At 39.9% G+C, this 16,122-nt stretch overlaps 1 pseudogene; it reads right to left on the bottom strand.

Annotated features, from left to right (window-relative positions):
• Window positions 1-16,122, bottom strand: part of LOC110594350 — a 48,639-nt pseudogene that overhangs the window by 23,990 nt on the left and 8,527 nt on the right.

The raw sequence follows: 16,122 nt of genomic DNA on the forward strand, positions 1-16,122 counted from the left end.
CTTACTATGTTTCACAGGCTGGTCTTAAACCCCTAGGCTCAAGCAATCCTCGTCTCCCAAGGACTGGGATTACAGGTGTAAGCCACCATGCCTAACTGGATTTTTCTTCTTTTTCCCCTGTTCTCTCAAACTGGTTTGTCCGACCATCATAAAAATGTTTCATCAAGATGTGGGCACCACCCGAAGCCTCTGCAGGTACTGCCACTGAAACAGCTAGAAACCTGAGACCATCAGTCACTCTAGCACCTGACTCCTCTCCCTTTCCCTACCAGTTACCTGTCCAATTGCCTATCACTGCCACACCTGTGCTTCGGCTCCTCAACCATCCTCCCACTGTCCACCTTCCTTTCTACTGTACCCCAGGGGTCACCTGATTACAAACTCCTCAACACCCCTAACCTTTCCACAAAACACCCCCTTGTCCTACCTATGACCTGGCTATCCACAGGGCACAGCTTCCCCCAACCCTTCAGTGGGAGGTGCCACACACTTTATAAGCAAACAGGGCCAGCAACTGGGTGTGCTCCCCAAGTACATTTGCCATTTTCAACTCACACTCCTTCACCTCCCTATAAGACTTCCACTTTCCGATGCCCATGCCATTCACCTAGACCACCCTCTACTCCCTCAACACTGTCATCTCCCACCCACCCATCAGCTGTCAGTCACTCTTGTACCTGGGTCCCAGGCTTCCTCACTATCTCAGAGCTAGGACCATCCCAGGCATCTCTGGGTCCTTCTGACATGTCATACCCTCCCACGGTCTGCAGCTGCTCCTGTTCTGAAATCTGAAACTGCTCAGCCCACTCTCTGTGTCTGCTCCTCTTGCTCATTCACTATTACTACACTAGATGATTCAGCCTCACTGAGACTTCTCATTCTCCAACCCTCCATTTTCTCCCAACTGCCAGCCACCTCCCTGCATTATTGCCATCCCTAACCTACTTATACCCGTGATCTATCATTGAAACCATTTTCCTTCCATCAACCTCAACTCTCTTGACCTCTAATACTGAGCTACAACCCTTCCCCTGCTCTGCAGCAAAAGTTCAACCCTAGATAAACCCAGACATGTGAATTCTCAGCTAATGCATTGAGCACTGGTGGAGAAAATACCACAACCATGCAGGCCAGTGTGTAGTCACAGTGCCCAAACTCAGTTGCCCACACATCCTTCTGTGGGCAACACCTGCTCCAAGTTTCACCACTCCCTCGAGTTTCCTACCCAATACACTTCCTTAGCAGCCTGATAGCTCACACAAAAAAACAAGCCATCAGGCAAGTATACCGCCAGCTTCTTCTGCTGTCCTCCCCTCCCCCACAAACTTACCAGCAGCATCATTGACCTCTTTCTCTACACAACCAGTGGGAGAACTGTCCTCCCATAAGAGGTGAGGCCACTAGCAAATACTCTCCAGGCCACCCTTCTCCGGGAGATCATTCCTCTGAAGCAATTATCTCCAGCTTCTCCTCTGTGTAGCTCCTTTTCCTCAGCACAGAAACATGCTCAATCTCTTCTTACTTTAAAAAGATTCTTCTCCTGGGCCAGGTACGGTAGCTCAAGCCTATAATCCCAGCAGTTTGGGAGGCCAAGGCTAGAGGATTGCTTGAGTCCAAGAGTTTGAGACCAGCCTAGGCAACATATTGATACCTTGTCTCCACACACAAAAAAAAATTAAAAATTAGCTAGGTATGGTGGCATGCACCTGCAGTCCCAGCTACTTGGGAGGCTGAAGCAGAAGGATTTCCTGAGTCCAGGAGGTCGAGGTTTTGGTGAGTTGTGATGGTGCCACTGTACTCAATTCCAGGTGACAGAGTGAGACTCTGACTCAAAAATAATAATAATAATTTAAAAAATAAAAAGACTTCTTCAGCCTTCTTCCACTGCCACAGCCATACCTTGTTCCTTGTCTTCCCAACGATACTTACAGAAAAGGAGTCCACAGTTGCTGACTTACTGCTCACACATCTTACCTCTGTCTCCTGCTACCTGCCCCCAGATTCCAATGAAACAGCTCCTGTCGAGGTCATGAATGACCTGATAGTCAAATTCAAAGGAGTTCCAACCTGCAGCACTGGCTAATTTTAGACATTTCTTTCTCCCTCTGTGTTTCAATGAGAACACTCACTTAGGCAGTTTGGAGAGAAAAGTATGAATTCTGGAGCAAGGGAGATCTAGATTCCATTCCTGGCTCCACTAGCTCTACTGTCTTCACTGGAAGTCCCACCACCCCCAACTTATCATGCCCAAGGCTCATCATCTTCCCCCAGAACCTGCACTTCCTCTGATTTACCCTATCTCAAGGGAGCAACACCACAGCCCATGCAGTGACCAGTCCTAGAATCCTGGGTTTCAGCCTTCATGCCTCCCTCTCCATCACTCACCTCATCCAGAATCTTTGAATCCTCCTCTCACTGCCAGCACTTCTATTGCACATGAGTTCCTGGAAAACTCTTAACAGAGAATGCTACTGCCATTCCCACCCGTCTGGCTTATACTGCATGCTACAGTCAGAGCGATCTCTCAAAAATGCAGGTCCAAATCTTCAGGACCCAGCCCTTGTCTACCTGGTCACCCTCATGTCTCCCACTCTCTCCTAGCACACAATCCTCCACCATACCAAGTTATTTTTGTCCTCTTAATGTGCCATCTTCTGCCATGCCTTCATCCACTGTTCCTTTGCTAAAACTCCCATTCTCGCCCAGTTAGCCTAGGGGACACCTTCTCAGCTCTCAAACCTCAGCTCAAATATCAAGAATGAGATATTCCCAGCACGGATTAACACCCCTGCAAACTTCTATAGCAAGCTGTGGATATCTTGATCATTGAAGATCCTGTATGGTACTGTGTATTAAGCCCATTTATGTGCCTTCTGAGTTATTCTATCATAAACCCCTTCAAGACAGGGACAAGTCTTATCAATATATTTCCAACCACAGTGGTAATAAATAGTATAGTTGGTACTCAACAAATGTTCATTTAATTAATTAATTTATTATTATTATTACTTTTAACTCATTCATAAAAGCAATAGCAAAATGAACAATATTCCACCAAATGGAATGTAGGTGCAACAGCAATTGGCTTCTCCTACTTGTCTATTAACAAGATAGACCAAATAACGTAGAACTGCATTTATACTATGGCATAACAACATTCTTTTAAAGCCAACCAAAACTCTGAATTCCCAACTGAAAACAGCTGAATGATGAAAGACTTGTTCTTAGATGCAGCTCTTCCTTCATCTGCAGGGCTGCTGCTGACAGTGGGTAGTAGCATCACTACTACACACTATGAACCTCCTCACTTGGCTCTGTTATCTTTTGACTCTGGCCGGCTCCCTTAAACACCACCATGGGAGAAAAGCCCAAAAGCTGCTGACCTCACCCATCTCTGCCTCATCCAGTTTCTCCTCTTTCCCATGGCATGAAGGAGACTTCCATATGTTTTACAGCCCACAAACAGAGCTTCACATTTCCCATTTCCAAGAAGTGGAAAATGTACTGATAGAAAAAAGAGGATGGGTGTGGTGGCTCACACCTATAATCCCCACACTTTGGAAGGCGGGATGTTGCTTGAGGCCAGTTCAAGACCAGCCTGGCAATACAGCAAGACTCTACCTCTACAAAAAATTAAACATAAAAATTAGCCAGGCATGGTGGTGCACACCTGCAGTTCCAGCTACTCAGAAAGTTGAGGCAGGAGGATCACCTGAGTCCAGGAAGTCGAGGCCACAGTGAGCTATGATCACACCACTATACTTCAGCCCAGGTGACAGTAAGACCCTGTCTCTTTAAAAAAAAAAAGAAGAAGAAGAAGAAGAAAGAAAAGAGAGAGAGAGAGAGAGAGAGAGAGAGAGAAACACTTGAAAGAAATGACCATTTTTATCTACATAAGCATTTACCTAAGGACAACTTATAGTAGAAGTAGGGGAGTCTGTAACCCTTTTTTACTAATTTACAATGCATAAATTTCCAGTTCCCACCCAGTATTAAAGAATTAAGATACCAGAATATCACATTTTGTAAAATAAAAATAATTGTAAATTTTGTTTTTATGCTTCTTCTAGAAAGTCAGATTGACCTGTATATAGAGGCAAAGTATTCAAGATAGGTAGCTTAGTATGGAGTTAGATATAGTGCCCTGCTTTCGAGTCTCATGATCTTGGGCAGGCCGCTCACCATATCTATGCCCCAGAGTCCTCATCTGTAAAGTAGGGATAAGAACACACCTACTTTATATGTGCAGGAACCATTAAAAAAAAATGCCTGGAAAACAGTGAGCACTCAAGGTCTGAGCCTAGCATAATGAAACCTACCTTGTAGAATTTGTGTGGGGTTAAAGTGAGATAATTTATTTAAAGAGATGGTACATAACAGGTGGTCAATAAATGGTTGATATTTTTGTCACTTCTAAAAGAACAGCAGATGCTAGTGGCAACTGATTTTTAAATCCATTTGAGTATTATTCGGCTCTAGATGGAATGTCTGAACACAACATGTCATCCCAGAATTGAGAGGATGAGGTATCTTTGAAGAAAATTACACACAAGGAAGGAGCTATAAGTCATGAAGGGGACCTGTAAAGAAAAGAGTAGACAGAGAAGACAGCCTTAGAAAACAGTATGAAATATAACTGAAGAAAGGATTCTGGATGGGGCCTAGAACCTCTGAAAGAAGACAGGCAAACGAAGGGCTGGGAGAAGAGCCTGGGGCTGAGGTTGCCATGAGAAGAAGACAGGAAAGAGAACAGCATCCTCAAGGTGCTGGAATGAAGGGGAAAGGCCCGTGGTGCTGGCTGAAAAGATGAAATAGCAAGAAAAATTTTCTAAGGCCACAGGTGAGGACACTCACTGAGATGTTGCCAGGTGCCTGTGGTTTTGGCTAAATGGTACTCTGAGATCCAAACACAGAAAAGCACCTAAATCCTCTAGATCCCAAAGAAACAAGGAAATAAATATGGTCTTTTAACCTGAAATTGGAGAGTAGAAGAGGGCAGGATGTGACAGGAAGACATTATCAAAGGGTCAGGACCAGGGCAAATGCTGGCCAACTAAATGGAACTGTGTATCAAGAGGTGGGATGGTATACAGGAAGAGTAAGGATCATTCATTGCTGTAACCTGGTAAATGAATGGACTGCTCCCTAAGCTGAAGCAAACTTAATTGAGTCATGTGAGCCTCACATCTATTGATCATTTACATCAAACACTCACTGAAAAGTTACTAAAGTGAGCCTTGAAAATGCTTAAAATGTGGGAAAGGCCAGCCCCCAGGTTATAGCAAAAAGAAATGTCCCTGACTCCTCCTTCCGCATAGCGGTGGTAGACTTGGGTCACTCAGGGACTAAAACAGGAAGTCTTACCCCATTTTGACAAATAATGGCCTCTGGGGTCCCCTTGGGCTTCTCTGAGATAATAGGAAGAGAAATGAAGAAAAACTGTTTTTACACATTTTTGGTGGGGAGAAGCAGAGACAGCAGTAACAACAGCAAAAAATCTTAGGAAAAAATGATCACCACCACACTCATTTTGGTATTTAAAAAAATTATTTAATATGTCTGAAGCCTTAATTTAGGTATACAGGAAGTCCACAACATATGAATGAGTTCTGTTCCAAGAGCATGTTTATAAGTCCAATTTGTTTTAAGTCCAACAGAGTTAACCTAGGTACTCCACTAACACACAATCAGCTGTATAGTATTGTATGTATTTAACAGGCTATACTGACATCTGATGGAGAGAATACTTAATAAAATGCAGGTGTGATTCGTTAAAGTTCATAACTTGAGCATTCATATGTAGGGGATATACTGTATTTCCTTGTCATTTTCCTATCTTCTCCAATGGTAAGTTCCATAATTTCACTGGTAAGCTAGTCTGCCAGTTATTCCCAGTCTTAGACACACTAACAAATGCAGGGTTAGTACAATCAATAGCAATCACAGAGCATTAATGAGTCCACTGCTAAACTCAGACTGGTGACTCTCAGGCAGATTTGGGCTCATTATTCCTCCTGATGGGTGCTGAGGAGAGACTGCCAACGGAAGCAAGAATACCTACCAGCACACTCCACCAGGGAACACAGGGAGGTCTCCAAGGACATTCCAGGGCAGTCAGGTCTGAGGGGGAGGAAGTGAGACACACTCTGGTGTTCTCTGAGTGTGGTACTACACTGGCTCCATGGCTGCCACAGTCCCCAAGTTTCTGCAAGGACATAAGTCATGCTTTTAATGCTAGTTCATTTGAGGATCAGTATTTAACTGCATCCAAATGAAGCAGCAAAACTCAAATCTTAGGCTTTGAAAAAGTGAGTAAAAACATTTCCAGAGATGTTAAAAGCTGGAAAGAGAGATGTTCCTAACCTTGAAACAAACAAACCAAAAAGCTGTATAATTTACAATATCTTAACATTCTTAGAACCCACAAGAGAGTTGATGTCACAGGACAATCAATGTCCTGAAATATAAGGAAATATAGGCTTCTCCGAGGAAAGATGGGTGTGACACTTGTTTATTTGGGGCAGGTACCAGGCTCCATACAAGGTGGTGAGAAGAATTCATCGACAACTGGGATGAATTGCCGAAAGCCTAGTGTGGACCAGTATAGAATATAAAACCCCTTGGAGTCACAATTCCGCAGGGAATTTATATCCACTTGTAGACTCTTCTCTACAGATCTTACCAAATACTCACAAGAAGGTAAGGGCAGATGTAAGACCAGACAAAGTTTCCCTCATGGGGAAGGCCCAAGGAGGGAAGGGATAGCACTGTGGAAAAGACATGAATCCCCCCAGAGTCTTCTCCCCATCTTCTCTACTAAAAATAAAAAAAAAAGAGCCTCAAACACTTGGGGGAGGGTAGCAAATCCTGTCATCCTAAGAGCACCAGTTGAGACCAAGTGCTACTAGGAAATGGAAAAAGAAAAACTCTTCACTCTTGGGGAAAAGCCCAAAATATCCTAGGCCCAGGATATTTATATTTATAGATATTTTACCACTGGGGAGGGTAGGGATCATCAAGAAGGCTCCATTCCTGAAATCCAGGAACACAGCACTTGCATAAGACTGAGGCAGAATCAGTACAACAGAATGCCTTCCCCCTACACTCCAGGCTAGCAAATATCAAGTACCAAATGCCAACAGTCCACTGCTGGGGGAGAGGCAAAGCAAGAGGTAAAAACCTCTCTGATGTGCATGTTCAAGCCTAAAGCTAAGAGTGGAACAGAAGCAGGGAGACAAGCCCTACAGTGATGCAATGCCTTCCCTAAACACAAAATAACAATAGAAAATTTTTAAATCCATGATGCACTGAGGTAGCCACAGCCACAGAAAAAACCCAAACATGGATCAATTCCTTACTACATTAACCCAACACCCACACTAAAGGCCTAGCAAAAACAGAAGTGTGCCCATTTCCAGCATTAATACCTCAATATTTACAACTACAAACAAGATATCCAGCTTTCAGTAAAAAATTATGAGACACAAAGAAGTGAGGAAAAACTAACAAACCATCAAGAGAGAAAGAAATCAAGAGAATCAGTCAGACATGACTCAGAATTAGGACTAACAGAGAGAGAATTTAAAATTACTATGATTTATCTGTTAAAGATTTTAATAGAAAAGGTGAACAAGATGCATAACCAAATGAAAAATTTCATCACAGAGTTGTAAACTAAAGACTCAAATGGAAATGTTAGAATTTTAAAAATATGGTTAACATAGATGAAGAAGACTCATTAATAAACTCAACAAAGCTGAAGAAAAAAGTAAATTTGAATACAGGTCAACAGAAATTTTCCAAACTGAAACACAAAGAGGAAATAAAAAAGAGTAAATAAAACAGAATAGAAGACCCAAGAGCTGCAGGGCAATATCAGATAGTATCGAAGACACGAATACTAAGAGGAAAAGAGAGAATAGGACAGAAGAAATGTTTGAAGAGACAGTGTCTGAGAACTCTCCAAAATTAATAAAAGATCCCAAACCACAGATCCAAGATGCTCAGAATACATCAAGCAGGACAAATACCAAAAAAATGTTGACACACTATACTAAAGTTTCTAACAACCAAAAACAAACAGAAAATTTTGAAGGCTGTGGCTGGTGGGGTGGTGGGTAGTGGGGGTAGAAACATAAGATAGAGAAAAATAAAAATGAGAATTACAGCTGACTTCTCGTTCAAAGCTATGTAAGCTAGATGATGATGTAATGGCATTTCTAAGGTATTGAAAAAATCAAAACAAAAAACTACCAACCCAATAAAAATTTCTTTCAAAAATAAAGAAGAAATAAAGACTTTTTCAGACAAGTCAAAACTAAGATAACTGATTATCAGCAGGAACCGTTCTGGTGGAAGAAATATGATATCAGACAAAAACTTGCATCTATACAAAGAAACAAAGAGTGCTGGAAATGGCACACATAAAAGTAAATATAAAATTCATTTTTCTCATTCTCAAATGCCCTAAAATATAAATGGTAATCTAAAGCAAAATTGTAGCAGTACATTGTATGTTTAATAGCATAAATAAAGTAAAATGTATAGCAATCCCACAAAGAATGCAAAGAATAAATTGGGAGTGCCTAGTTTAAAGGTCCTTACACAGGCCAGGCTCAGTAGCTCAGTCTGTAATCCCAACGCTTTGGGAGGCCGAGGTGAGTGGATTGCCTGAGCCTGCTGGTTCAAGACCAACCCAGACAACTTGGTGAGATTTCATCTCTGCAATAAATCAAAAATTAGCCAGGCATGGTAGCATTCACGTAGTTCTGGCTACTTGGAAGACTGAGGCAGAAAGATCGCCAGAGCCCAGCACTCCAGCCTGGGCAATGGAGTGAGACTCCAACTCAAAAAAAAAAGAAAGAAAGGTCCTTAACTACCTGTGAAGCAATATATACTTGAAGGTAGATTGAGAGTAAAGATGTATATTGTAAAGTCCAGGACAACCACTAAACATATTTTAAGGTATAAACAATAAACCAATAGTGTGAACTAATCCATAAAAATATTCAATCTAAAAATAGCTGCAAAAAAAAGACAAAAAAGAAACAAAGAGCAGATGTACCAAATGCAAAATAGATCTTAATCCAACCATATTACACTAAATATAAGTAATCTAAACACACAAATTAAAAAAGATTGTCAGATTAGATTTTTTAAAAGCACTATCCAACTATATGCTGTTTAAAAAAATACTTTATATATTAAAACATAAACAGATTAAAAATAGAAGAATAGAATATATATCTGTGAACATTAATCGAAAGAAAACTAAAGTGGCTATTTTAAAATCAGACAAAATAGATTATAGAACCAGAGATTAACCAAGGATATTACAGGGGATAATGAATGACAGTACATGATGATAACGAATTCAATGCAAGGAGCCCTAACAATCCTAAATGAAGAAGTACCTAACACCAGAGCTTCAAAATACACACAAAACACCCATTATTGATGGTAAATGGAAACTTCTCTTCCAAGCAGATATGCAATCACTGCTAATAGAATACTTGAGTAGTTTCCTGTAAAGGATTACCCTAAGCCCCCTCTCTATCAGTACCCATTCAACTCTAAGATCTGCCAGATCCTGTCAACACTATGCACAAAACTTCCTCTCTTCATTCTTTATGAACAAAAACTTCTAATGTAGCCAAAGGTATTCAAAGCACTATAAAACATATGGAAAATGTGTAGGGCAGATGCATTCTCAGGTTAGCCAAGTGGTGCAATCTTTGTAGTGAGTAATGAAATATGAGTTATTTAAAGCAATTAAGAGTCAGTGAGGATTTTTACAAGAGTAGGAGCATTACAAACCAGTATCCTGGATGAACATTAACTGAGGTGTGATGATTATGTTCCATCTGGAGATACAACTGAAGACAATATTGGTTCTGTGCCTTCCAGATCACACCACAGCTCCTCATATGATGGGACAATAAGCTGGCTTTGTCCACAGGGCTTCAGAGCTGTTCCAACACTTAGCCCTTAGGGCTTGAAAAGCTTTGAGAATCTCTTATTAAAGTTTCTTATTAAACTTTAAAGTGAGTTAAAGTATTGTGATTTATTTTTGGAAAATCTATTGAGATTCCCAATACTGTGAAATTTCAGTTGAAAATTATATCAATGGGGCTAGGTGCATTGGCTCAAGACTGTAGTCCCAGCACTTTGGGAGGCTGAAGCAGGAGGAGTGTTTGAGCTCAGGAGTTGGATATCAGGTTGGGCAACACAGTGAGACCTCATCTCTACAAAAAAATCAAAAAATTAGACAAGTGTGGTGGCACATGCTCTTAGACTTGAGAGGCTAAGGTGAGAGGATTGCCTGAGTCCAGGAGACTGAGGTTAGGGTGAGCCATGATTGTGCCACTAAACTCCAGTCTGGGCAGCAGAGTGAGACCCCAACTCAAAAAAAGAAAGAAAATTATGTTAATGCATAGTTTACCCTTTTCTTGTGCTCATACTTAAGACCTCAAAAGGTAGAATTATAAAAGCTAAGAATACTTTTGTTATTCTTTCTGAGCTCTTCTTTTACTTTATATAAATATATATACAATTACATACACAAAGTCATTTGTCAAACCAAAAACAAAAATTCCATTAGTGGAGATCAGAATAATATTTTTTATAAAAGCATAAATCCTAATGTCAGAAAACCAATTTTGAATGTTCTTTCCCCTTGAAAGTAAAATCATAACTTGTAAGATAATTAACAATAAAAAATAAACATTTAAGCTACATTTTTTAATGTCTCTTTATTTCTAACTCAAATTACTCAATAAGAAAACCCAAGAAATGACTCAAATAAAGCAATAATAATATTTAAGCCAGCAAAAAAAATTTTTTTAGCTGATGGCAAGAGTTTATTCTATTTAAACATTGGCAAGATCCGTTACATAACATTTTAAATCCATAAAACAATGTAAATAAAATACTGAATGGTAACATCCTTTTGATTACATAAATTTCATATATTTTCTGAAAACTTAATGAAGTATAACGTGCAATAATCAATGGCTCCCTATGTCCAAGGACTAATGGAAGTCTACATAGATAGGACTGTGAGGACACCAATAATTTGTAATAGCCAACTTTGCCTGTAATTTTTTCTCTTCATTTCTTACTGTTTCTTTCTTTTTTCTTTTCTTTTTTTTGATTCGGAGTCTCACTCCATCACTCAGGCTAGAGTGCAGTAGCACACCTCACAGCCACCCCAGCATCGACCTGCATGTCCGCAAATATTTTTAAATGGCTTAAGTAACTCTATCTGTTCCCCAAGGATCTTGCTAATAACCTTGAGTAAAATGCTTAGCAAAACAAAAACTCATTAGATAACTATAGTTCATGTATTAGAAATGAAGAGCAAGACGGCCAACATTCCAAACAGTCTTCCTTCATGAATGGAAGGCTGTTTCATTTTGTCCCATTTAGATGTCCATACATGAGTTCACACTATATAACAAGCCTGTTTGGCCAGGCTAAATGTCTTTGAGGCTATTATATAGGATATTAATTCTGAATTAGCAAAATGTGTCTAGAATGTAAAAAGGGAGATTTGTTTCTGCCACCAAGACTATCTGAAGGAGCACATCTGCAAGACATTTTGCTCGTGAAACCAAGGCAACTCAACAAATCATGCTCATAAGAAAGTTATATGGCCATAAAGAAGTAGGAGTAGGAGCAAAGGCACCTGGGATACACTGCTCAGATTTTCTTTGCGTAGAACAAAGCTCACTTATATTGAACAAATCATGCTTATGACTGGGCCAGTGAACTCACAAGAGGTTATGGGTCTTCCAAGAGGAATGGGTGGCACAAGATGAACCAGTGAATTGAGGAAGAAAAATAGATCCTTTTTGTTCAGCCTACAGGCTTCATATTATTGAATACATGTGTTGACAGTTGATTGTATGGAAGGCAGTTACAGACAAGTGGTAAAAGCAAACTTTCAAGCTAGGCTACCTGGGTTTGTGTTCTGGCTGTACCACTTTAACACACTGACTTTGGGCACATTACTTAACCTTTCTTTCCCTCCGTATCTTCACCTATAAAACTGACAATATGATGACCCTAACTAGAGAGGTTATAAGGACAAAATTGGTTAATACACATAAAGCACTCAGAACAGTGCCTGGTGAAAAGTAATCACTATGCAAATGTTATTTATCTTATTAAGTTGGATAAAGATCATAGTCATTTTTGGCAACAATCTTTACATATCTACTATAGATCGTTATTTAAGCACTATAGGTCCTGAGACATATTTGGAAAAAGAAGCAAATATGCCATACGCATAACTCTTTTTTCAAAAGAAACGAATAAGAAATTCAGTATGAGTCATCAGCTCCCACAAGTCACAGTAGGTTCCTGAATGATGCCATTTGGCAAGAAAAAAACACTCTTCACTGGTCAGAGTCATCAATCTAAATAGAAAATGAAGAAAGACAACTAAGTTCAGTCATAAATTTATATACTAATAACACAGGAAGTCACTGAGATTTCTTTCTCGAGCATAAATTTCATTCCTTGGTGGGAGACTGCTGGTCTGCCACACAGAGAATCAGGGGTCTCCAGGCCTGTTTGGCTCCTTTGGTTACTGCTCCCAGTCCTTCTGTGTGGTTGTGTCTAGCAGGTGCTTCAAGGGCAGCTCCACAGGCAGCCCCTGACCACCCTCAGCATAGAACCACTCCGGTTATGCCCCTTTCCAGCATCCTCCTGCACTGTTGCTGTGGGTTTTTGTTTGTTGTTTTTTTTTTAATAATCAATATTTTTTATTATAATATTGTGGGGTACAATTAAGGGTTAGGTATACAAATAATGCTTCGTTCAGGCACCCTTGTTGATAAGAGGTGTCTCCCCAACCCCAGACAGATGTTTACTACCATTAATCACATTTCCCTTCCCTTCCCCTCCCCCCCATAGTTTCCCACCATTATCAGTCATTTTCTTACGGTATTACATTGGATGATCAAGGTCCACTATATGAGTGAGAGCATGTGATACTCAGATCTTTGTTTCTGTGAGAGGTCACTCAGTATTATAGACTCTTGTTCCATCCATGTAGCTGTGAAATTAATGATTTTGTTCTTTTTTATGGTTGCATAGTATTCCATCCCATTTTTTTAATCCAGTTCTCTTTTGATGGACAGCATGGTTGGTTCCAGGTTCTTGCTGTTGTGAACAATGCTGAGATAAACATTCGTGTGCAGGTATCTTTTTGATACAGTGATTTGAGTTCTTCAGGGTATATTCCCAGTAGGGGGATTGCAGGGTCATATGGGAGGTTGATATTTAGAGTTTTTAGGAATCACCACACTGCTTTCCACAGAGGTTGCACTAGTTTACACTCCCACCAACAGTGTAGAAGTGTTCCCTTTTCGCCACACCCTCTCCAGTCACTGTTATTTTTTGAGTTATTGATAACTGCCATTCTGACTGGAATTAGGTGGTATCTCAGTGTGGTTTTGATTTGCATCTCCCTGATGATTAGTGAGGTTGAACATTTCTTCGTGTGTCTGTTGGCTGCTCAGATGTCTTCCTTGGTGAAGTGTCTGTTCATATCTTTTGCCCATTTTATAATGGGGTTGTTTGTTTTTTCTTTCAGCATGTTTGAGTTCCTTGTATATCCAAGATGTGAAGCCTTTGTCAGACCTGGAGTTGGCAAATACTTTTTCCCAGTCTGTGGGCTGTCTCCCTGCTCTCTTGATGGTTTCTTTGGCTTTGCAGAAGCTTGTGGATTTAATGAGGTCCACTTGTCTATCTTATCTCTTATTGCCTGTAGGTTTCAGGTTTTGTTCAGGAATTGGATGCCAGTTCCAATATCCATGAGAGTATGTCCTTCATTTTCTAAGGTTCTTATGGTTTGAGGTTTTACGTTTAGGTCTCTGATCCATTTGGAGTTAATTTTTGTGTATGGGGATAGATAGGGGTCCTGTTTCAATCTTCTGCATGTGCTCAGCCAGTTTTCCCAGCACCATTTACTGAATAGGTTCTCTCCCCAGTGGTAGGTGGTGGAGGTTTTGTCGAAGATGAATTGGTTGAGAAATTGAGGTTTCGCTTCTGGAATCTGAATTCTATTCCATTGATCTATATGCCTGTTCCTCTACGAGTACCAAGCTGTTTTGATGATTGTAGCTTTATAGTACAGTTTGAAGTCTGGTAATGTGATACTGCCTGCTTTGGGTTTTTTTGCTGAGGATTGTTCTGGCTATTCTTGGTCGTTTGTGTTTCCATATGAATTCCTGTGTCATTTTTTCTAGGTCTGAGAAGAATGTTGCTGGTAATTTGATGGGTATTGCATTGAATCTGTAGATTGCCTTAGGTAAGATGGACATCTTCACAATGTTGATTCTTACAACCCATGAGCATGGGATATTTTTCCACTTGTTTGTGTCATCTTTGATTTCTTTGAGCAGAGTTTTGTCTTTCACGTCCCTGGTTAGGAAGATGGCAAGATATTTCATTTTTTTGTGGCTATTGTGAATGGAATTATGCTTTTTATTTGGGTTTCTGTTTGTTTATTATTGGTGTAAAGAAATGCGATTGTCTTTTGCACATTTATTTTATATCCTGAGACTTTGCCAAAGGCTTTTATCAGTGTTAGGGGGTTTCTGACAGATTCTCTTGGGTTTTCAAAGTACACAATCATGTCATCTGCAAAGAGAGATAACTTGACTTAATCTTTTCCTATTTGGATACCCCTCATTGCCTTCTCTTCTCTGATTTCTCTAGCCAGGATTTCCAATACTATATTGAATAGGAGGGGTGAGAGTGGGCATCCTTGTCTTGTTCCAGTTTTCAGGGTAGATGGTTCCAATTTTTGTTCACTTAAGAGTATGCTGGCTATGGGTTTCCCATAGATAGCTTCTACTATTTTGAGGTATGTTCCCCGTATGCCTAGATGTTCGAGGGTTTTTATCAAGAAGGGGTGTTGGATTTTATAAAAACTTTTTCTGCATCTAATGGTATAATCATGTGGCTTTTGTTTTGACATCTGTTGATGTATCTGATTACATTTATGGTTTTATGAATATTGAACCAGCCTTGCATCCCAGGGATGAAGCCTACTTGGTCATGATGGATAATTTTTGAGATGTGTTGTTGAATCCGGTTTGCTAGAATCTTGTTGAGAATTTTAGCATCTATGTTCATCAAAGATATTGGCCTGCAGTTCTCTTTCTTTGTTGGGTCTTTACCTGGCTTGGGTATCAATGTGATGTTAGCTTCGTAAAATGATTTGGGGAAAGTTCCATCTTTCTCAATCACCTGAAATACCTTCAGTAGGATTGGATTCAGTTCCTCCTTAAATGTCTTGAAGAATTCTGCTGGAAAGCCATCTGGTCCAGGGCTTTTTTTTTTTTTTGTAGGTAGTTTTCTTATTACATAGTCAATTTCCTTAATTGCTACTGATCTATTTAGGGTCTCAATTTCTTCTTGTTTCAACCTAGGTTGTGTGATGACAGAAAGTCCTCCATTTCCGAAAGGTTTTCAAGTTTGTTTCCATACAAGTGTACATAGTAGTCTCTAATGATCTCTTGTATCTCTTGTATTTCAGGGTCAGATGTGACTTCATCTTTTGTGTTTCTGATTGTGCTTATTTGGGTTTTTTCTCTCTTTTTCTTGGTCAGTCTAGCTAGGGGACCATTGATCTTTTGAAGAACCAGCTTTTTGTTTCATTTTATTTTTTTTTTGTATTATCTTTTTGTCTTCTATGTCCTGGGTTTGGGTTTTTATTGGGTGTCTGAATTCTTCTGCTGAAATTAGGGTTTTTGTGGTCTTGCTTTTCCAGCTTCCTTAGGTGGCTTGTTAGGCTGTTAATTTGTGATCCTTCCATTTTCTTCATGTGCGTTTATAGGGATATAAATTCCCCTCTTACTACAGCTTTCATGGTTTCCCAGATATTTTGGTAAGATGTTTCTTCATTTTCATTTGTTTACAGGTATCTTTTGATCTCTGTTTTGATTTCATCATTGGCCCAGGAGTTGTTTAGCATCATGTTGTTTAGTGTCCATGTCTTTGTGGGTTTTGGGGGGACTTTGGTGTTAATGTTTATTTTTATTCCACTGCGATCTGAGAAGGTGCATGGTAAAATTTCGGTCCTTTTAAATTTGCTTATGCTTGATTTAT

Source organism: Carlito syrichta, unplaced genomic scaffold, assembly GCF_000164805.1.
Source record: "Carlito syrichta isolate Samal-C Ts95f unplaced genomic scaffold, Tarsius_syrichta-2.0.1 Scaffold315088, whole genome shotgun sequence".
NCBI classification, from domain to species: domain Eukaryota; kingdom Metazoa; phylum Chordata; class Mammalia; order Primates; family Tarsiidae; genus Carlito; species Carlito syrichta.